This window comes from Botryllus schlosseri, chromosome 13, assembly GCF_051294905.1.
Source record: "Botryllus schlosseri isolate E-star chromosome 13, Bs_hap1, whole genome shotgun sequence".
Classification (NCBI taxonomy): Eukaryota; Metazoa; Chordata; class Ascidiacea; order Stolidobranchia; family Styelidae; genus Botryllus; species Botryllus schlosseri.
The window spans coordinates 21,041,629-21,065,087 of NC_137248.1; positions in this window are offsets into that span (position 1 = coordinate 21,041,629).

A 23,459-nucleotide genomic window follows, 5' to 3' on the forward strand; every position below is an offset into this window, starting at 1 on the left:
TAACTAGATCGTGCTCCACTTTCGTTCGATATTTCACAGCACGCAAGAATCGCGATCTATCGTTTTGATTATCAAGAAGTCAATCATAAATATGGATTTTTAGGACTATATTGATAAGATCCATCATTGGTTCGATCGCAGGCCTTGAAGATGAGGGCTTGTCCCGTAAATGTACACACGACTCACGAATTATGTACGCCCAAGATACTGTGACTTCACAAATTGGTTGAATTAAGGTGGGTATTCGCTACGAACAACGCCGATCGACTTCGGCTTTTTTGATTATTCCTGATTACTAATAACTAGCTCGTGCTACAATGGCGTTTGATATTTCACAGCACGCAAGAATCGCGATCTATCGGTGTGATTATCAAGAAGTCAATCATAAATATCGATTTTTAGGATGATATTGATAAGATCCATCATTGGTTCGATCGCATGCCTTGAAGATGAGGGCTTGTCCCGTAAATGTACACACGACTAACAAATTATGTTCGCCCAGGATACTATGACTTCACAAATTGGTGAATTAAGGTGGGTATTCGCTACAACCAACGCCGATCGCGGTCGGCTTTTTTGATTTTTCATGATCACCAATAACTAGATCGTGCTTCACTTTCGTTCGATATTTCACAGCACGCAAGAATCGCGATCTATCGGTGTGATTATCAAGAAGTCAATCATAAATATCGATTTTTAGGATGATATTGATAAGATCCATCATTGGTTCGATCGCATGCCTTGAAGATGATGGCTTGTCCCGTAAATGTACACACGACTCACGAATAATGTACGCCCAAGATACTGTGACTTCACAAATTGGTTGAATTAAGGTGGGTATTCGCTACAAACAACGCCGATCGACGTCGGCTTTTTTGATTATTCCTGATTACTAATAACTAGCTCGCGTGCTCTAATGTCGCTTGATATTTCACAGCACGCAAGAATCGCGATCTATCGGTGTGATTATCAAGAAGTCAATCATAAATATCGATTTTTAGGATGATATTGATAAGATCCATCATTGGTTCGATCGCATGCCTTGAAGATGAGGGCTTGTCCCGTAAATGTACACACGACTCACAAATTATGTACGCCCAGGATACTATGACTTCACAAATTGGTGAATTAAGGTGGGTATTCGCTACAAACAACGCCGATCGCGGTCGGCTTTTTTGATTATTCATGATAACTAATAACTAGCTCGTGCTCCAATGTCGCTTCATATTTCACCGCACGCACGAATCGCGATCTATCGGTGTGATTATCAAGAAGTCAATCATAAATATCGATTTTTAGGACTATATTGATAAGATCCATCATTGGTTCGGTCGCATGCCTTGAAGATCGGGGCTTTTCCCGTAAAAGTACACACGAATCACGAATTATGTACGCCCAAGATACTGTGACTTAACAAATTGTTTGAATTAAGGTGGGTATTCGCTACAAACAACGCCGATCGCGGTCGGCTTTTTTGATTTTTCATGATCACCAACAACTAGATCGTGCTCCACTTTCGTTCGATATTTCACAGCACGCAAGAATCGCGATCTATCGTTTTGATTATCAAGAAGTCAATCATAAATATGGATTTTTAGGACTATATTGATAAGATCCATCATTGGTTCGATCGCAGGCCTTGAAGATGAGGGCTTGTCCCGTAAATGTACACACGACTCACGAGTTATGTACGCCCAAGATACTGTGACTTCACAAATTGGTTGAATTAAGGTGGGTCTTCGCTACAAACAACGCCGATCGCGTTCGGCTTTTTTGATTATTCATGATAACTAATAACTAGCTCGCGTGCTCTAATGTCGCTTGATATTTCACAACACGCAAGAATCGCGATCTATCGGTGTGATTATCAAGAAGTCAATCATAAATATCGATTTTTAGGATGATATTGATAAGATCCATCATTGGTTCGATCGCATGCCTTGAAGATGAGGGCTTGTCCCGTAAATGTACACACGACTCACGAATTATGTACGCCCAAGATACTGTGACTTCACAAATTGGTTGAATTAAGGTGGGTATTCGCAACAAACAACACCGATCGCGGTCGGCTTTTCTGATTATTCATGATAACTAATATCTAACTCGTGCTCCAATGTCGTTCGATATTTCACAGCACGCAAGAATCGCGATCTATCGTTGTGATTATCAAGAAGTCAATCATAAATATCGATTTGTAGGACTATATTGATAAGATCCTTCATTGGTTCGATCTTATGCCTTGAAGATGAGGGCTTTTCCCGTAAATGTACACACGACTCACGAGTTATGTACGCCCAAGATGCTGTGATTCACAAATTGGTTGAATTAAGGTGGGTAGTCGCTACAAACAATGCCGATCGCGGTCGGCTTTTCTGATTATTCATGATAACTAATAACTAGCTCGTACTCCAATGTCGCTTCATATTTCACCGCACGCACGAATCGCGATCTATCGGTGTGATTATCAAGAAGTCAATCATAAATATCGATTTTTCGGACTATATTGATAAGATCCATCATTGGTTCGATCGCATGCCTTGAAGATGAGGGCTTGTCCCGTAAAAGTACACACGAATCACGAATTATGTACGCCCAAGATACTGTGACTTAACAAATTGGTTGAATTAAGGTGGGTATTCGCTACAACCAACGCCAATCGCGGTCGGCTTTTTTGATTTTTCATGATAACCAATAACTAGATCGTGCTCCACTTTCGTTCGATATTTCACAGCACGCAAGAATCGCGATCTATCGTTTCGATTATCAAAAAGTCAATCATAAATATAGATTTTTAGGACTATATTGATAAGATCCATCATTGGTTCGATCGCAGGCCTTGAAGATGAGGGCTTGTCCCGTAAATGTACACACGACTCACGAGTTATGTACGCCCAAGATACTGTGACTTCACAAATGTGTTGAATTAAGGTGGGTATTCGCTACAAACAACGCCGATCGCGATCGGATTTTTTGATTATTCATGATAACTAATAACTAGCTCGCGTGCTCTAATGTCGCTTGATATTTCACAGCACGCAAGAATCGCGATCTATCGGTGTGATTATCAAGTAGTCAATCATAAATATCGATTTTTAGGACTATATTGATATGATCCGTCATTGGTTCGATCGCATGCCTTGAAGATGAGGGCTTTTCCCGTAAATGTACACACGACTCACGAATTATGTACGCCCAGGATACTATGACTTCACAAGTTGGTGAATTAAGGTGGGTATTCGCTACAAAGAACGCCGATCGGGGTCGGCTTTTCTGATTATTCATGATAACTAATAACTAGCTCGTACTCCAATGTCGCTTCATATTTCACTGCACGCAAGAATCGCGATCTATCGGTGTGATTATCAAGAAGTCAATCATAAATATCGATTTTTAGGATGATATTGATAAGATCCATCATTGGTTCGATCGCATGCCTTGAAGATGAGGGCTTTTCCCGTAAATGTACACACGACTCACGAGTTATGTACGCCCAAGATACTGTGACTTCACAAATTGGTTGAATTAAGGTGGGTATTCGCTACAAACAACGCCGATCGAAGTCGGCTTTTTTGATTATTCCTGATTACTACTAACTAGCTCGTGCTACAATGGCGTTTGATATTTCACAGCACGCAAGAATCGCGATCTATCGGTGTGATTATCAAGAAGTCAATCATAAATATCGATTTTTAGGATGATATTGATAAGATCCATCATTGGTTCGATCGCATGCCTTGAAGATGAGGGCTTGTCCTGTAAATGTACACACGACTCACGAATTATGTACGCCCAAGATACTGTGACTTCACAAATTCGTTGAATTAAGTTGGGTATTCGCTACAACCAACGCCGATCGCGGTCGGCTTTTTTGATTTTTCATGATAACCAATAACTAGATCGTGCTCCACTTTCGTTCGATATTTCACAGCACGCAATAATCGCGATCTATCGTTTTGATTATCAAGAAGTCAATCATAAATATAGATTTTTAGGACTATATTGATAAGATCCATCATTGGTTCGATCGCAGGCCTTGAAGATGAGGGCTTGTCCCGTAAATGTACACACGACTCACGAGTTATGTACGCCCAAGATATTGTGACTTCACAAATTGGTTGAATTAAGGTGGGTATTCGCTACAAACAACGCCGATCGCGGTCGGCTTTTTTGATTTTTCATGATCACCAATAACTAGATCGTGCTCCACTTTCGTTCGATATTTCACAGCACGCAAGAATCGCGATCTATCGTTTTGATTATCAAGAAGTCAATCATAAATATAGATTTTTAGGACTATATTGATAAGATCCATCATTGGTTCGATCGCAGGCCTTGAAGATGAGGGCTTGTCCCGTAAATGTACACACGACTCACGAGTTATGTACGCCCAAGATACTGTGACTTCACAAATTGGTTGAATTAAGGTGGGTATTCGCTACAAACAACGCCGATCGACGTCGGCTTTTTTGATTATTCCTGATTACTAATAACTAGCTCGTGCTACAATGGCGTTTGATATTTCACAGCACGCAAGAATCACGATCTATCGGTGTGATTATCAAGAAGTCAATCATAAATATCGATTTTTAGGATGATATTGATAAGATCCATCATTGGTTCGATCGCATGCCTTGAAGATGAGGGCTTGTCCCGTAAATGTACACACGACTCACAAATTATGTACGCCCAGGATACTATGACTTCACAAATTGGTGAATTAAGGTGGGTATTCGCTACAAACAACGCCGATCGCGGTCGGCTTTTTTGATTATTCATGATAACTAATAACTAGCTCGTGCTCCAATGTCGCTTCATATTTCACCGCACGCACGAATCGCGATCTATCGGTGTGATTATCAAGAAGTCAATCATAAATATCGATTTTTAGGACTATATTGATAAGATTCATCATTGGTTCGGTCGCATGCCTTGAAGATGAGGGCTTGTCCCGTAAAAGTACACACGAATCACGAATTATGTACGCCCAAGATACTGTGACTCAACAAATTGGTTGAATTAAGGTGGGTATTCGCTACAACCAACGCCGATCGCGGTCGGCTTTTTTGATTTTTCATGATCACCTATAACTAGATCGTGCTCCACTTTCGTTCGATATTTCACAGCACGCAAGAATCGCGATCTATCGTTTTGATTATCAAGAAGTCAATCATAAATATGGATTTTTAGGACTATATTGATAAGATCCATCATTGGTTCGATCGCAGGCCTTGAAGATGAGGGCTTCTCCCGTAAATGTACACACGACTCACGAGTTATGTACGCCCAAGATACTGTGACTTCACAAATTGGTTGAATTAAGGTGGGTATTCGCTACAAACATCGCCGATCGCGTTCGGCTTTTTTGATTATTCATGATAACTAATAACTAGCTCGCGTGCTCTAATGTCGCTTGATATTTCACAGCACGCAAGAATCGCGATCTATCGGTGTGATTATCAAGAAGTCAATCATAAATATCGATTTTTAGGATGATATTGATAAGATCCATCATTGGTTCGATCGCATGCCTTGAAGATGAGGGCTTGTCCCGTAAATGTACACACGACTCACGAATTATGTACGCCCAAGATACTGTGACTTCACAAATTGGTTGAATTAAGGTGGGTATTCGCTACGAACAACGCCGATCGACGTCGGCTTTTTTGATTATTCCTGATTACTAATAACTAGCTCGTGCTACAATGGCGTTTGATATTTCACAGCACGCAAGAATCGCGATCTATCGGTGTGATTATCAAGAAGTCAATCATAAATATCGATTTTTAGGATGATATTGATAAGATCCATCATTGGTTCGATCGCATGCCTTGAAGATGAGGGCTTGTCCCGTAAATGTACACACGACTAACAAATTATGTACGCCCAGGATACTATGACTTCACAAATTGGTGAATTAAGGTGGGTATTCGCTACAACCAACGCCGATCGCGGTCGGCTTTTTTGATTTTTCATGATCACCAATAACTAGATCGTGCTTCACTTTCGTTCGATATTTCACAGCACGCAAGAATCGCGATCTATCGGTGTGATTATCAAGAAGTCAATCATAAATATCGATTTTTAGGATGATATTGATAAGATCCATCATTGGTTCGATCGCATGCCTTGAAGATGATGGCTTGTCCCGTAAATGTACACACGACTCACGAATTATGTACGCCCAAGATACTGTGACTTCACAAATTGGTTGAATTAAGGTGGGTATTCGCTACAAACAACGCCGATCGACGTCGGCTTTTTTGATTATTCCTGATTACTAATAACTAGCTCGCGTGCTCTAATGTCGCTTGATATTTCACAGCACGCAAGAATCGCGATCTATCGGTGTGATTATCAAGAAGTCAATCATAAATATCGATTTTTAGGATGATATTGATAAGATCCATCATTGGTTCGATCGCATGCCTTGAAGATGAGGGCTTGTCCCGTAAATGTACACACGACTCACAAATTATGTACGCCCAGGATACTATGACTTCACAAATTGGTGAATTAAGGTGGGTATTCGCTACAAACAACGCCGATCGCGGTCGGCTTTTTTGATTATTCATGATAACTAATAACTAGCTCGTGCTCCAATGTCGCTTCATATTTCACCGCACGCACGAATCGCGATCTATCGGTGTGATTATCAAGAAGTCAATCATAAATATCGATTTTTAGGACTATATTGATAAGATCCATCATTGGTTCGGTCGCATGCCTTGAAGATGGGGGCTTTTCCCGTAAAAGTACACACGAATCACGAATTATGTACGCCCAAGATACTGTGACTTAACAAATTGTTTGAATTAAGGTGGGTATTCGCTACAAACAACGCCGATCGCGGTCGGCTTTTTTGATTTTTCATGATCACCAATAACTAGATCGTGCTCCACTTTCGTTCGATATTTCACAGCACGCAAGAATCGCGATCTATCGTTTTGATTATCAAGAAGTCAATCATAAATATAGATTTTTAGGACTATATTGATAAGATCCATCATTGGTTCGATCGCAGGCCTTGAAGATGAGGGCTTGTCCCGTAAATGTACACACGACTCACGAGTTATGTACGCCCAAGATACTGTGACTTCACAAATTGGTTGAATTAAGGTGGGTATTCGCTACAAACAACGCCGATCGACGTCGGCTTTTTTGATTATTCCTGATTACTAATAACTAGCTCGTGCTACAATGGCGTTTGATATTTCACAGCACGCAAGAATCACGATCTATCGGTGTGATTATCAAGAAGTCAATCATAAATATCGATTTTTAGGATGATATTGATAAGATCCATCATTGGTTCGATCGCATGCCTTGAAGATGAGGGCTTGTCCCGTAAATGTACACACGACTCACAAATTATGTACGCCCAGGATACTATGACTTCACAAATTGGTGAATTAAGGTGGGTATTCGCTACAAACAACGCCGATCGCGGTCGGCTTTTTTGATTATTCATGATAACTAATAACTAGCTCGTGCTCCAATGTCGCTTCATATTTCACCGCACGCACGAATCGCGATCTATCGGTGTGATTATCAAGAAGTCAATCATAAATATCGATTTTTAGGACTATATTGATAAGATTCATCATTGGTTCGGTCGCATGCCTTGAAGATGAGGGCTTGTCCCGTAAAAGTACACACGAATCACGAATTATGTACGCCCAAGATACTGTGACTCAACAAATTGGTTGAATTAAGGTGGGTATTCGCTACAACCAACGCCGATCGCGGTCGGCTTTTTTGATTTTTCATGATCACCTATAACTAGATCGTGCTCCACTTTCGTTCGATATTTCACAGCACGCAAGAATCGCGATCTATCGTTTTGATTATCAAGAAGTCAATCATAAATATGGATTTTTAGGACTATATTGATAAGATCCATCATTGGTTCGATCGCAGGCCTTGAAGATGAGGGCTTCTCCCGTAAATGTACACACGACTCACGAGTTATGTACGCCCAAGATACTGTGACTTCACAAATTGGTTGAATTAAGGTGGGTATTCGCTACAAACATCGCCGATCGCGTTCGGCTTTTTTGATTATTCATGATAACTAATAACTAGCTCGCGTGCTCTAATGTCGCTTGATATTTCACAGCACGCAAGAATCGCGATCTATCGGTGTGATTATCAAGAAGTCAATCATAAATATCGATTTTTAGGATGATATTGATAAGATCCATCATTGGTTCGATCGCATGCCTTGAAGATGAGGGCTTGTCCCGTAAATGTACACACGACTCACGAATTATGTACGCCCAAGATACTGTGACTTCACAAATTGGTTGAATTAAGGTGGGTATTCGCTACGAACAACGCCGATCGACGTCGGCTTTTTTGATTATTCCTGATTACTAATAACAAGCTCGTGCTACAATGGCGTTTGATATTTCACAGCACGCAAGAATCGCGATCTATCGGTGTGATTATCAAGAAGTCAATCATAAATATCGATTTTTAGGATGATATTGATAAGATCCATCATTGGTTCGATCGCATGCCTTGAAGATGAGGGCTTGTCCCGTAAATGTACACACGACTAACAAATTATGTACGCCCAGGATACTATGACTTCACAAATTGGTGAATTAAGGTGGGTATTCGCTACAACCAACGCCGATCGCGGTCGGCTTTTTTGATTTTTCATGATCACCAATAACTAGATCGTGCTTCACTTTCGTTCGATATTTCACAGCACGCAAGAATCGCGATCTATCGGTGTGATTATCAAGAAGTCAATCATAAATATCGATTTTTAGGATGATATTGATAAGATCCATCATTGGTTCGATCGCATGCCTTGAAGATGATGGCTTGTCCCGTAAATGTACACACGACTCACGAATTATGTACGCCCAAGATACTGTGACTTCACAAATTGGTTGAATTAAGGTGGGTATTCGCTACAAACAACGCCGATCGACGTCGGCTTTTTTGATTATTCCTGATTACTAATAACTAGCTCGCGTGCTCTAATGTCGCTTGATATTTCACAGCACGCAAGAATCGCGATCTATCGGTGTGATTATCAAGAAGTCAATCATAAATATCGATTTTTAGGATGATATTGATAAGATCCATCATTGGTTCGATCGCATGCCTTGAAGATGAGGGCTTGTCCCGTAAATGTACACACGACTCACAAATTATGTACGCCCAGGATACTATGACTTCACAAATTGGTGAATTAAGGTGGGTATTCGCTACAAACAACGCCGATCGCGGTCGGCTTTTTTGATTATTCATGATAACTAATAACTAGCTCGTGCTCCAATGTCGCTTCATATTTCACCGCACGCACGAATCGCGATCTATCGGTGTGATTATCAAGAAGTCAATCATAAATATCGATTTTTAGGACTATATTGATAAGATCCATCATTGGTTCGGTCGCATGCCTTGAAGATGGGGGCTTTTCCCGTAAAAGTACACACGAATCACGAATTATGTACGCCCAAGATACTGTGACTTAACAAATTGTTTGAATTAAGGTGGGTATTCGCTACAAACAACGCCGATCGCGGTCGGCTTTTTTGATTTTTCATGATCACCAATAACTAGATCGTGCTCCACTTTCGTTCGATATTTCACAGCACGCAAGAATCGCGATCTATCGTTTTGATTATCAAGAAGTCAATCATAAATATGGATTTTTAGGACTATATTGATAAGATCCATCATTGGTTCGATCGCAGGCCTTGAAGATGAGGGCTTGTCCCGTAAATGTACACACGACTCACGAGTAATGTACGCCCAAGATACTGTGACTTCACAAATTGGTTGAATTAAGGTGGGTCTTCGCTACAAACAACGCCGATCGCGGTCGGCTTTTTTGATTATTCATGATAACTAATAACTAGCTCGCGTGCTCTAATGTCGCTTGATATTTCACAGCACGCAAGAATCGCGATCTATCGGTGTGATTATCAAGAAGTCAATCATAAATATCGATTTTTAGGATGATATTGATAAGATCCATCATTGGTTCGATCGCATGCCTTGAAGATGAGGGCTTGTCCCGTAAATGTACACACGACTCACGAATTATGTACGCCCAAGATACTGTGACTTCACAAATTGGTTGAATTAAGGTGGGTATTCGCAACAAACAACACCGATCGCGGTCGGCTTTTCTGATTATTCATGATAACTAATATCTAACTCGTGCTCCAATGTCGTTCGATATTTCACAGCACGCAAGAATCGCGATCTATCGTTGTGATTATCAAGAAGTCAATCATAAATATCGATTTGTATGACTATATTGATAAGATCCTTCATTGGTTCGATCTTATGCCTTGAAGATGAGGGCTTTTCCCGTAAATGTACACACGACTCACGAGTTATGTACGCCCAAGATGCTGTGATTCACAAATTGGTTGAATTAAGGTGGGTAGTCGCTACAAACGATGCCGATCGCGGTCGGCTTTTCTGATTATTCATGATAACTAATAACTAGCTCGTACTCCAATGTCGCTTCATATTTCACCGCACGCACGAATCGCGATCTATCGGTGTGATTATCAAGAAGTCAATCATAAATATCGATTTTTAGGACTATATTGATAAGATCCATCATTGGTTCGATCGCATGCCTTGAAGATGAGGGCTTGTCCCGTAAAAGTACACACGAATCACGAATTATGTACGCCCAAGATACTGTGACTTAACAAATTGGTTGAATTAAGGTGGGTATTCGCTACAACCAACGCCAATCGCGGTCGGCTTTCTTGATTTTTCATGATAACCAATAACTAGATCGTGCTCCACTTTCGTTCGATATTTCACAGCACGCAAGAATCGCGATCTATCGTTTCGATTATCAAAAAGTCAATCATAAATATAGATTTTTAGGACTATATTGATAAGATCCATCATTGGTTCGATCGCAGGCCTTGAAGATGAGGGCTTGTCCCGTAAATGTACACACGACTCACGAGTTATGTACGCCCAAGATACTGTGACTTCACAAATGTGTTGAATTAAGGTGGGTATTCGCTATAAACAACGCCGATCGCGATCGGATTTTTTGATTATTCATGATAACTAATAACTAGCTCGCGTGCTCTAATGTCGCTTGATATTTCACAGCACGCAAGAATCGCGATCTATCGGTGTGATTATCAAGTAGTCAATCATAAATATCGATTTTTAGGACTATATTGATATGATCCGTCATTGATTCGATCGTATGCCTTGAAGATGAGGGCTTTTCCCGTAAATGTACACACGACTCACGAATTATGTACGCCCAGGATACTATGACTTCACAAGTTGGTGAATTAAGGTGGGTATTCGCTACAAACAACGCCGATCGCGGTCGGCTTTTCTGATTATTCATGATAACTAATAACTAGCTCGTACTCCAATGTCGCTTCATATTTCACCGCACGCAAGAATCGCGATCTATCGGTGTGATTATCAAGAAGTCAATCATAAATATCGATTTTTAGGATGATATTGATAAGATCCATCATTGGTTCGATCGCATGCCTTGAAGATGAGGGCTTTTCCCGTAAATGTACACACGACTCACGAGTTATGTACGCCCAAGATACTGTGACTTCACAAATTGGTTGAATTAAGGTGGGTATTCGCTACAAACAACGCCGATCGAAGTCGGCTTTTTTGATTATTCCTGATTACTACAAACTAGCTCGTGCTACAATGGCGTTTGATATTTCACAGCACGCAAGAATAGCGATCTATCGGTGTGATTATCAAGAAGTCAATCATAAATATCGATTTTTAGGACTATATTGATAAGATCCATCATTGGTTCGGTCGCATGCCTTGAAGATGAGGGCTTTTCCCGTAAATGTACACACGACTCACGAGTTATGTACGCCCAAGATACTGTGACTTCACAAATTGGTTGAATTAAGGTGGGTATTCGCTACAAACAACGCCGATCGCGGTCGGCTTTTCTGATTATTCATGATAACTAATAACTAGCTCGTACTCCAATGTCGCTTCATATTTCACCGCACGCACGAATCGCGATCTATCGGTGTGATTATCAAGAAGTCAATCATAAATATCGATTTTTAGGACTATATTGATAAGATCCATCATTGGTTCGATCGAATGCCTTGAAGATGAGGGCTTGTCCCGGAAAAGTACACACGAATCACGAATTATGTACGCCCAAGATACTGTGACTTAACAAATTGGTTGAATTAAGGTGGGTATTCGCTTCAAACAACGCCGATCGCGGTCGGCTTTTTTGATTTTTCATGATCACCAATAACTAGATCGTGCTCCACTTTCGTTCGATATTTCACAGCACGCAAGAATCGCGATCTATCGGTGTGATTATCAAGAAGTCAATCATAAATATCGATTTTTAGGATGATATTGATAAGATCCATCATTGGTTCGATCGCATGCCTTGAAGATGAGGGCTTGTCCCGTAAATGTACACACGACTCACGAATTATGTACGCCCAGGATACTATGACTTCACAAATTGGTGAATTAAGGTGGGTATTCGCTACAAACAACGCCGATCGCGGTCGGCTTTTTTGATTATTCATGATAACTAATAACTAGCTCGTGCTCCAATGTCGCTTCATATTTCAGCGCACGCACGAATCGCGATCTATCGTTTTGATTATCAAGAAGTCAATCATAAATATCGATTTTTAGAACTATATGGATAAGATTCATCATTGGTTCGGTCGCATGCCTTGAAGATGAGGGCTTGTCCCGTAAAAGTACACACGAATCACGAATTATGTACGCCCAAGATACTGTGACTTAACAAATTGGTTGAATTAAGGTGGGTATTCGCTACAAACAACGCCGATCGCGGTCGGCTTTTTTGATTTTTCATGATCACCAATAACTAGATCGTGCTCCACTTTCGTTCGATATTTCACAGCACGCAAGAATCGCGATCTATCGTTTTGATTATCAAGAAGTCAATCATAAATATGGATTTTTAGGACTATATTGATAAGATCCATCATTGGTTCGATCGCAGGCCTTGAAGATGAGGGCTTGTCCCGTAAATGTACACACGACTCACGAGTAATGTACGCCCAAGATACTGTGACTTCACAAATTGGTTGAATTAAGGTGGGTCTTCGCTACAAACAACGCCGATCGCGGTCGGCTTTTTTGATTATTCATGATAACTAATAACTAGCTCGCGTGCTCTAATGTCGCTTGATATTTCACAGCACGCAAGAATCGCGATCTATCGGTGTGATTATCAAGAAGTCAATCATAAATATCGATTTTTAGGATGATATTGATAAGATCCATCATTGGTTCGATCGCATGCCTTGAAGATGAGGGCTTGTCCCGTAAATGTACACACGACTCACGAATTATGTACGCCCAAGATACTGTGACTTCACAAATTGGTTGAATTAAGGTGGGTATTCGCAACAAACAACACCGATCGCGGTCGGCTTTTCTGATTATTCATGATAACTAATATCTAACTCGTGCTCCAATGTCGTTCGATATTTCACAGCACGCAAGAATCGCGATCTATCGTTGTGATTATCAAGAAGTCAATCATAAATATCGATTTGTATGACTATATTGATAAGATCCTTCATTGGTTCGATCTTATGCCTTGAAGATGAGGGCTTTTCCCGTAAATGTACACACGACTCACGAGTTATGTACGCCCAAGATGCTGTGATTCACAAATTGGTTGAATTAAGGTGGGTAGTCGCTACAAACGATGCCGATCGCGGTCGGCTTTTCTGATTATTCATGATAACTAATAACTAGCTCGTACTCCAATGTCGCTTCATATTTCACCGCACGCACGAATCGCGATCTATCGGTGTGATTATCAAGAAGTCAATCATAAATATCGATTTTTAGGACTATATTGATAAGATCCATCATTGGTTCGATCGCATGCCTTGAAGATGAGGGCTTGTCCCGTAAAAGTACACACGAATCACGAATTATGTACGCCCAAGATACTGTGACTTAACAAATTGGTTGAATTAAGGTGGGTATTCGCTACAACCAACGCCAATCGCGGTCGGCTTTCTTGATTTTTCATGATAACCAATAACTAGATCGTGCTCCACTTTCGTTCGATATTTCACAGCACGCAAGAATCGCGATCTATCGTTTCGATTATCAAAAAGTCAATCATAAATATAGATTTTTAGGACTATATTGATAAGATCCATCATTGGTTCGATCGCAGGCCTTGAAGATGAGGGCTTGTCCCGTAAATGTACACACGACTCACGAGTTATGTACGCCCAAGATACTGTGACTTCACAAATGTGTTGAATTAAGGTGGGTATTCGCTATAAACAACGCCGATCGCGATCGGATTTTTTGATTATTCATGATAACTAATAACTAGCTCGCGTGCTCTAATGTCGCTTGATATTTCACAGCACGCAAGAATCGCGATCTATCGGTGTGATTATCAAGTAGTCAATCATAAATATCGATTTTTAGGACTATATTGATATGATCCGTCATTGATTCGATCGTATGCCTTGAAGATGAGGGCTTTTCCCGTAAATGTACACACGACTCACGAATTATGTACGCCCAGGATACTATGACTTCACAAGTTGGTGAATTAAGGTGGGTATTCGCTACAAACAACGCCGATCGCGGTCGGCTTTTCTGATTATTCATGATAACTAATAACTAGCTCGTACTCCAATGTCGCTTCATATTTCACCGCACGCAAGAATCGCGATCTATCGGTGTGATTATCAAGAAGTCAATCATAAATATCGATTTTTAGGATGATATTGATAAGATCCATCATTGGTTCGATCGCATGCCTTGAAGATGAGGGCTTTTCCCGTAAATGTACACACGACTCACGAGTTATGTACGCCCAAGATACTGTGACTTCACAAATTGGTTGAATTAAGGTGGGTATTCGCTACAAACAACGCCGATCGAAGTCGGCTTTTTTGATTATTCCTGATTACTACAAACTAGCTCGTGCTACAATGGCGTTTGATATTTCACAGCACGCAAGAATAGCGATCTATCGGTGTGATTATCAAGAAGTCAATCATAAATATCGATTTTTAGGATGATATTGATAAGATCCATCATTGGTTCGATCTTATGCCTTGAAGATGAGGGCTTTTCCCGTAAATGTACACACGACTCACGAGTTATGTACGCCCAAGATACTGTGACTTCACAAATTGGTTGAATTAAGGTGGGTATTCGCTACAAACAACGCCGATCGCGGTCGGCTTTTCTGATTATTCATGATAACTAATAACTAGCTCGTACTCCAATGTCGCTTCATATTTCACCGCACGCACGAATCGCGATCTATCGGTGTGATTATCAAGAAGTCAATCATAAATATCGATTTTTAGGACTATATTGATAAGATCCATCATTGGTTCGATCGAATGCCTTGAAGATGAGGGCTTGTCCCGGAAAAGTACACACGAATCACGAATTATGTACGCCCAAGATACTGTGACTTAACAAATTGGTTGAATTAAGGTGGGTATTCGCTTCAAACAACGCCGATCGCGGTCGGCTTTTTTGATTTTTCATGATCACCAATAACTAGATCGTGCTCCACTTTCGTTCGATATTTCACAGCACGCAAGAATCGCGATCTATCGGTGTGATTATCAAGAAGTCAATCATAAATATCGATTTTTAGGATGATATTGATAAGATCCATCATTGGTTCGATCGCATGCCTTGAAGATGAGGGCTTGTCCCGTAAATGTACACACGACTCACGAATTATGTACGCCCAGGATACTATGACTTCACAAATTGGTGAATTAAGGTGGGTATTCGCTACAAACAACGCCGATCGCGGTCGGCTTTTTTGATTATTCATGATAACTAATAACTAGCTCGTGCTCCAATGTCGCTTCATATTTCAGCGCACGCACGAATCGCGATCTATCGTTTTGATTATCAAGAAGTCAATCATAAATATCGATTTTTAGAACTATATGGATAAGATTCATCATTGGTTCGGTCGCATGCCTTGAAGATGAGGGCTTGTCCCGTAAAAGTACACACGAATCACGAATTATGTACGCCCAAGATACTGTGACTTAACAAATTGGTTGAATTAAGGTGGGTATTCGCTACAAACAACGCCGATCGCGGTCGGCTTTTTTGATTTTTCATGATCACCAATAACTAGATCGTGCTCCACTTTCGTTCGATATTTCACAGCACGCAAGAATCGCGATCTATCGGTGTGATTATCAAGAAGTCAATCATAAATATCGATTTTTAGGATGATATTGATAAGATCCATCATTGGTTCGATCGCATGCCTTGAAGATGAGGGCTTGTCCCGTAAATGTACACACGACTCACGAATTATGTACGCCCAAGATACTGTGACTTCACAAATTGGTTGAATTAAGGTGGGTATTCGCTACAAACAACGCCGATCGACGTCGGCTTTTTTGATTATTCCTGATTACTAATAACTAGCTCGTGCTACAATGGCGTTTGATATTTCACAGCACGCAAGAATAGCGATCTATCGGTGTGATTATCAAGAAGTCAATCATAAATATCGATTTTTAGGATGATATTGATAAGATCCATCATTGGTTCGATCTTATGCCTTGAAGATGAGGGCTTTTCCCGTAAATGTACACACGACTCACGAGTTATGTACGCCCAAGATGCTGTGACTTCACAAATTTGTTGAATTAAGGTGGGTATTCGCTACAAACAACGCCGATCGCGCCGATCGGTCTACGTGTTTCTAATGAGGTTTATACAAGCCAATCAGGGCAATCGTACCACCTGAAGAATTGGCGACATACCGCTTTTTAAATTTAGCTCCGTCGTCTAGCCAATATACCTGACTTGTTATCAGAATACTGTGCAAAATCTTACAAATTCGCAAGTCCTTCGCGAAAAGACACATTTTTTGCGCCTCTGTTTCAGATTCAATAACCCCTGTTTATCGTTAACTCCATTGGCTACTACATCAATTAACTCTCTGTTCATAAAAACCATTGGCCAAGTCTCGCAAAGAAAATAACCCACTGTCTTTATTCATGAAGAAAACGACCACTAGCGTATTGTAATATTCAGTACTAATATAGTCCAATAAGCACCTACCGTGAATACGTATTGATTGAAACACGCCAGGGGTATTATAAAATTTTCTGTTCAATATAAAAGTTGAATCACTTCGCAGGATATTTATCAATCATAATAAGATAATCATATAACGTCGAAAAACAAATGAAGTCATTTAATGATATGTAAGAAATCCGATGAAGCAAAAGATTCTAACTATGACGTTTTAAACTACTATATGCAACAGATTGCACTATACCACATTTCAAAGAAGAAAAAAACTCTGTGTTCATGGATACTCAATTTTATACTTCATAGCAGTGTTGGGATCCAGTCACTACCTTCGAGTCACGAGTCGTTTCAAGTCATTGCACATTTTGACTTGAGTCAAGTCAATCGATTTTCTATGGTGACTCGAGTCAAGTCAAGTGATTCGATTTTGAAGGTGAGTCGAGTCAAGTCACAATTCAAGTCAAGTTTCTATCCCGAAGTATGAGGCATGATTAGGCCTACGTCATTCCATTTTGCTAGCTGTCTGAAATACAGATTGAGTGGTCATTGATTCCGAACCGATGAACGAATATGGAGTTAAATATACAATCAAGAAGGCGCTGTATTTCTCACCTATAGGTAGAACTGTTAAACTTTACGTAAGTAATTGCATAGCCTCAGTTTACAGTTACCAGCCAAAATAGAGAATAGAAAATAGAGATACGAATTGATAAGATGCTATGCATTACCCATTTACAAATTCATATGATTCAATTCGAGCCTTTACCAATGGTTGAGGACTATATGAACTATATTATAATATAATTTAATTCAAATAAAATTAGAGGTTTGGTTAAGGTAAGAACAGAGAACAGAAATATACATTTTGCCATTAAATTACTTTACTACTAGTTTACGACAACGTAAGCTGTAAGCTTCGATCACTTCGTGTGCGGTCAATTTATTTTTGAGAGACTAATGTAGGATCAGTAAAACGCAGTAAAACGCACTACAACTGAATGATTGGTCGCTCTCATTGGTTACACCAGCGTTTCGCGAACAATCCGAACATGTGCAAGATACAGTGCTTTTTTTCGACACCCATTAGTTTGATGACTTGAAATTGACTCGTGAATTTTGCTCTGAGTCACGAGTCAATCCACATTTCTGATGCGCTGAGTCCAGCTAAGTCGAGTCATACGAAAAAGGTCACTCGAGTAATCCCAACACTACTACATAGCAATAAGAACTAAGAATGAATAAAAATAGCGGTAATAATGGCAGCACCCATCTTCTTCAGCAACCTACCGTATTCGGGCGGTAGTTTGAAGAGTTTCACGTTATGTACCGGTGCACTCTGGCTGCAGCTATATATTTCTGCGGTATCGAGATCACTCGGCAAGGTCCTCTAACCCTTTGAAAAATATTTTGCAGCATTTCATCCCTGTTGTATTTTCGCGATGCGACCTCCGTCCAAGTCCCATTTCTTTTGTAATTACGTGGAAATTTGTGATGTATAAAGTACATTTCTTCAACTTAATGCCACAGCACTTATTCTCGTTACAATGTGCCTACAATGTAAAACTATGGCATATTTGTACAGCGCATTGTTTAGACTAGTGGTATTTAGTGGAATTCAATTATGCTGCCGAGAATCGCACGATTTTCGTAAAGGAGCCGCTGGTTGCCTACCCCTGAACTGGATGCATGGATCATGGGTCGTTTCATGGGTAGCTTTTTCATCGTCTCGTATTAAATTGGGTAATGTCACACGGACACTTGTAGTTGGGTACTCCATCTGTGCATCCAATGTGGTCGAAATACCCGCCATACTTTCTTTTGAAGGGACGGCCAGGCCGACTTTTTTAACAACATTTGAAGATAAATCAACAGCGGGTGGATCCGCCGTCGCTGTATCGACATTTTCATTACGTTCCGCGTCAACTTGTTTAGATTGAGATGGGACAGGCTGATCGACTGATATCTTCCGAGCTTCATGACTGGTAGTAGATTCACCATTTAGTCGATTCGTGGTCAGAAAACAAGCTGCATATGCGTCCCGGATGTTCCCAATCACACGCTCGCATTCGACTTTGATATCGCTTGATGCCAAATAGTAGAGAAAGGGATTGACACATTCGCAAAGTGGCAAAGTGGCACGATCACGTCTTGGGGGATCACTAATTCATTCATCACCAGGTATATCTTGACAGTAGAATCATAGTGTTATAAGGTGGTGTAGACACTAGCGATCGTTCCGCTTCGGCAGTTTGGGAAGCTGTCGCCAAGATGCATTCTCTGCCGCTTGAGCATGGGGAAAAGTTGCGTTCTAATCAGATGTAGGAAGTTCATTGGTTAGCGCGGTATGTTTTTTGTGCGTCATTCGTGATGATGAGATATCAATTTATAAATTAAGATGTCAAATTTTGCTGCCGGTAAGGTTTTTCATAGGTTGCCACATAGGATGTTACTGACGGCTGACAGACTCGAGATTACTATAGATAACTAACCTATGGGTAGATTAGTAATCTGTATAGACCAGGAAGGGGCAACCTTCTAGTCTATAGGGACACATGAAATTGACGATCGAGCGCGCGGCCCACTAGCCGCGCCATGCGGGTAAAATTTACAAAGTTTATATATAAACCAGGTCAATAATATTATTACTTGAGTATATTGCGGGTCTACTGTATAGTATACCGCCTGCTAGGCTCAGTTTGCAAGGACACGACTATTCGGCGTCTGGCCACATCTATATCGAAGGTCTCCGATAATATGCGATAATCATTTTGTGCCTACATTTCACCGTCGACGATCTTTATGCGAGCGCAAACGCGAAAAAGACTTTCTCCCGTAATTGCGAATACAGTTGGGCCCGTATTCAAGAAACCTAACTCAGTGCTCAAACTCACTTTGCGTCAAAATTGCGTAACAATCGGTATTCAGAGAGCGCAACTCGAGAATGAGTTTGAGCATGGCTGGAGTCGTACTTCACGGTCTGTCGAGCTCGACTTCGAGCTGTTTGGTATTCAAAGACGATGCACGGTGGTTGACGAGCTGAGAATTTGGCAGTGGAGTGCGCGTTTTCTGAGTCGAGCCGGGGGCAGTCTCAAGGCTTTACTCGAACACTTTGCACTGACTTTTCTGGTAGTATGCTGCGGGATGATGGGCTGTGCACATATATTAATCGTATTTATGGTCTTCATGGTAAACTATACCGGTATAGAACATTGCAAAGTCCACAGAGTTCGATCATTTTCATGTAATATCTGGCTTTAATAAGCTGTATAATAGTGTACTGTATATCAATGAAATGGCAGTTGTGTAGTATGGCAGTGATGTGGTAGTATTCATGCAAGCCTTGCTTTTTCGCAGTTTTCTCGATGTGTCTGCCACATGATAATGTTTAGGTAAAGCAAACTATAAAATTGGATTTCAACAGAAACATTTTTCCAGTTCCAGTATGTAAAAATTAAGGTTTAGTTTGGCTGACAAGAGCCGTCTTATGACTCTTGTAAGCGCAAAGCTGGATGTACTTGAGGATAAAAGAAATTATGGAAATTCTATCCAAAGGAAAAATGCTGCATGGGAAGATCTTGCCATTCAATACAATTCCTTCCCGGATGCTCAAAAGGTATCATCCAAGCAGCTTAAAAAATGTTGGAAAAACATGAAGGCGAGGTAAGATTTTTGATGAAATCATCGAGAAGTAGCATTCGCAATCTCATAACCCATTTCGGCATGGTACACTGTCAAAATCAATACAAACAGACTAACACCGAACTTTGAGTAAAATAGATCGAGGAATAGGCTGATCGAATGATCAGCTGTTAGCCGACATCGGAAATGAAACAGCTATCGCATTTGACAGGGGATTGTAAGCGAATGGTTTGAGGGCCGCAATTTCACAGTGAAATGCACGTTGGCGAACATAAAATTATGTGAATATTTGAATGCAAACCGAGGATTCTTAGTTAGCTGTTTCATGCGATCATCGAGATATACCATTGGAAATATCATCACCGATCTCGTTATGGAACGCAGACTAGATTAGCACAGACAGACAACGGCTTTTCCGTGAGATCCGCAATGATATAGGTAGGCTAAGTATCAGATCAGCGCGCATCTCTACCATACTCGACCTCGAAAACGAAATAACTGCCTCAATCATTGAGCGTCAACTTTAAGACTTGGCACCGCGTTCGATACTAAAATCAAGACATACCGTGCAAAAGCTCATGACAGATCTAGATATGGAACATCGTTAAAATCAACAGAGACTAATAACGGTTTTTTAACTAAATCCGTTAGCGATAAATGAAGAGTCAGCTCTCACTCGACTTTGGAAACGAAATCACCACCCACACAGTTCAGTGACAAACCCAAAACTTATTACTGCGGTCGATACTAACATTAAGACTCACTGTGCCAAATATCATGACCGATCTCGGTAGGGAACATCGTCAAAATCAACGGAGACCAACACCGGCCCCCGAGCAAAATCCGCCTGCTGTACAATGTACGTGACAGATCAGCACACACTGAACTTCGGAAACGAAATTACCACCCTTATCTTTGAGTAGCAAGCCTGAGACTTGGAGCACTGCTAAATACTACCTTCACGACATATCGCACCAAGTTTCAAGAATTATCATGGTGCGAAACACCGTCAAAGTCGACATATACCAGCAAAGGCCGAGTCAATGCATATCACGGTAACCGAGTTCAGCTATAGATACGATTATCACATCACACCTTAAGGGCGACAGGCATATTTGCCCCACTTGCTCGGCCATTTTACGAATAGAAGAGAGTAAATCACCGTTTCTTTATTGTGCGCGGCTTTGAGAGAATAGATAGTGAAAGCTTGTAATGAGCGCTACCGGGACAAGCCCCGGCTAGGCATTCACAAAGCGAAAACACAGAAGAGAATTCGACTTTCGCAGAGACTTCGCTATGTATGGGCATTTGTTAGCGGAAGCACAAGAATAATGCGGGTTTCGCCGTGTTCTCGGTATATACTGATTGCTGTGCGTCTATAAATGGTTAAATTGTTATTAAACAGAATAATAGGTGGGGCAATGCCCCAGTCGTCCTATAGGACGAGCCGCCACTGCCTTATTAGTTGTTTTTCGGTAAACAATCACTAAATACTTCTTAAATAAATCGCTAGATTATTGCCAGCCGCTAGATCCATATTTTTGGCGCTAAGCCCGATGGAAAATTGCTAGATCCAGGGCGAAAGTCGCCAAATTGGCAACACTGCTTCTAGCCCTCAGTAACTGGTATAAAGTGATACATTCATTGGCAAAATAAGTCACCGAACGTTGTCGATAATACAATAACACGTGGCGCGTGAAAGTATGGTGAATGCGTGGTGCCTGGCACCAACCGCGCTACAGCCAACTGTAACTGGCGGTATACTAGTGTTCATTACATCCGATCGTACCTTGCAAAACCTAGCCATACGTCTGTTGGCTGGCGTGCCCCTTCGAACAAGATTACCCCAACACCACCGCTAAAACAAAACTCTAAATTCGACGATATTTTTACATTTAAAGTGGCTGAATTGATTGAGCCCAACCCTCGCATCCGAATTTATGACACAGTATCTGAGTTGTTAACTTCAATTATTGCTGTTTCATGTGCCAATGATGCTTTTCTTTATGGTTTGACAGATTACTCAATATCTCTCTCCCTCTCTCTCCGTACTATCGTAGGAACCTCACTCAGGACATTTTAAAATCCTAATATTGCTGTGCAGCCAGTCAGACTATGATTCCACTCTGAGCAGGTCCATATGTGACGTAGTCGCAAAATGAAAATCCAATTCTCCTCTATTTTTCAAGAAGTTGATAACACTTCTTGGTATAGGGGCATCACCGTTTTCTTTCCCGCTTTGAGAGTAGCTCAGTTTGTCTGGCGATTCACCGGCAGAGACGGCCACAATTTGGCTCAAGATCGGGAGCCGGAGCAGGACTTCAAATAATTTTACTGTAGCCGGATCGGAGTCGGATTTAGAAACCGCCACACGAGCCGGTTTTAAACAGGATTTGATATTCATAACACATATCAGGTCGTAAAGGTTCAGGATATCTTATTTTCAAGGGAAAAAAACTGTTCCGATATTATTCCTGTAGTTAAATGCATTCATTGCTACGGATCAAGCCCCGGCTGGTTCCGACAATAAATGACCACGTTGAAACCGCTGATACCGGTCACGCCGTTGAAATTTGGCCGATGGCCGCAATCTCTTCGAACGTAGTTAATGGCGAGCTCCGGAATTTAAACTTCAGTGTCTAAATTCTAATCCAAGTTGAGTCTTAAATTCTATTATAAACCTGAGTTCAACGTATTAATGTTGACAATAAGTGGACTGTTGTCAACCACTATTCACTCGTATTTTG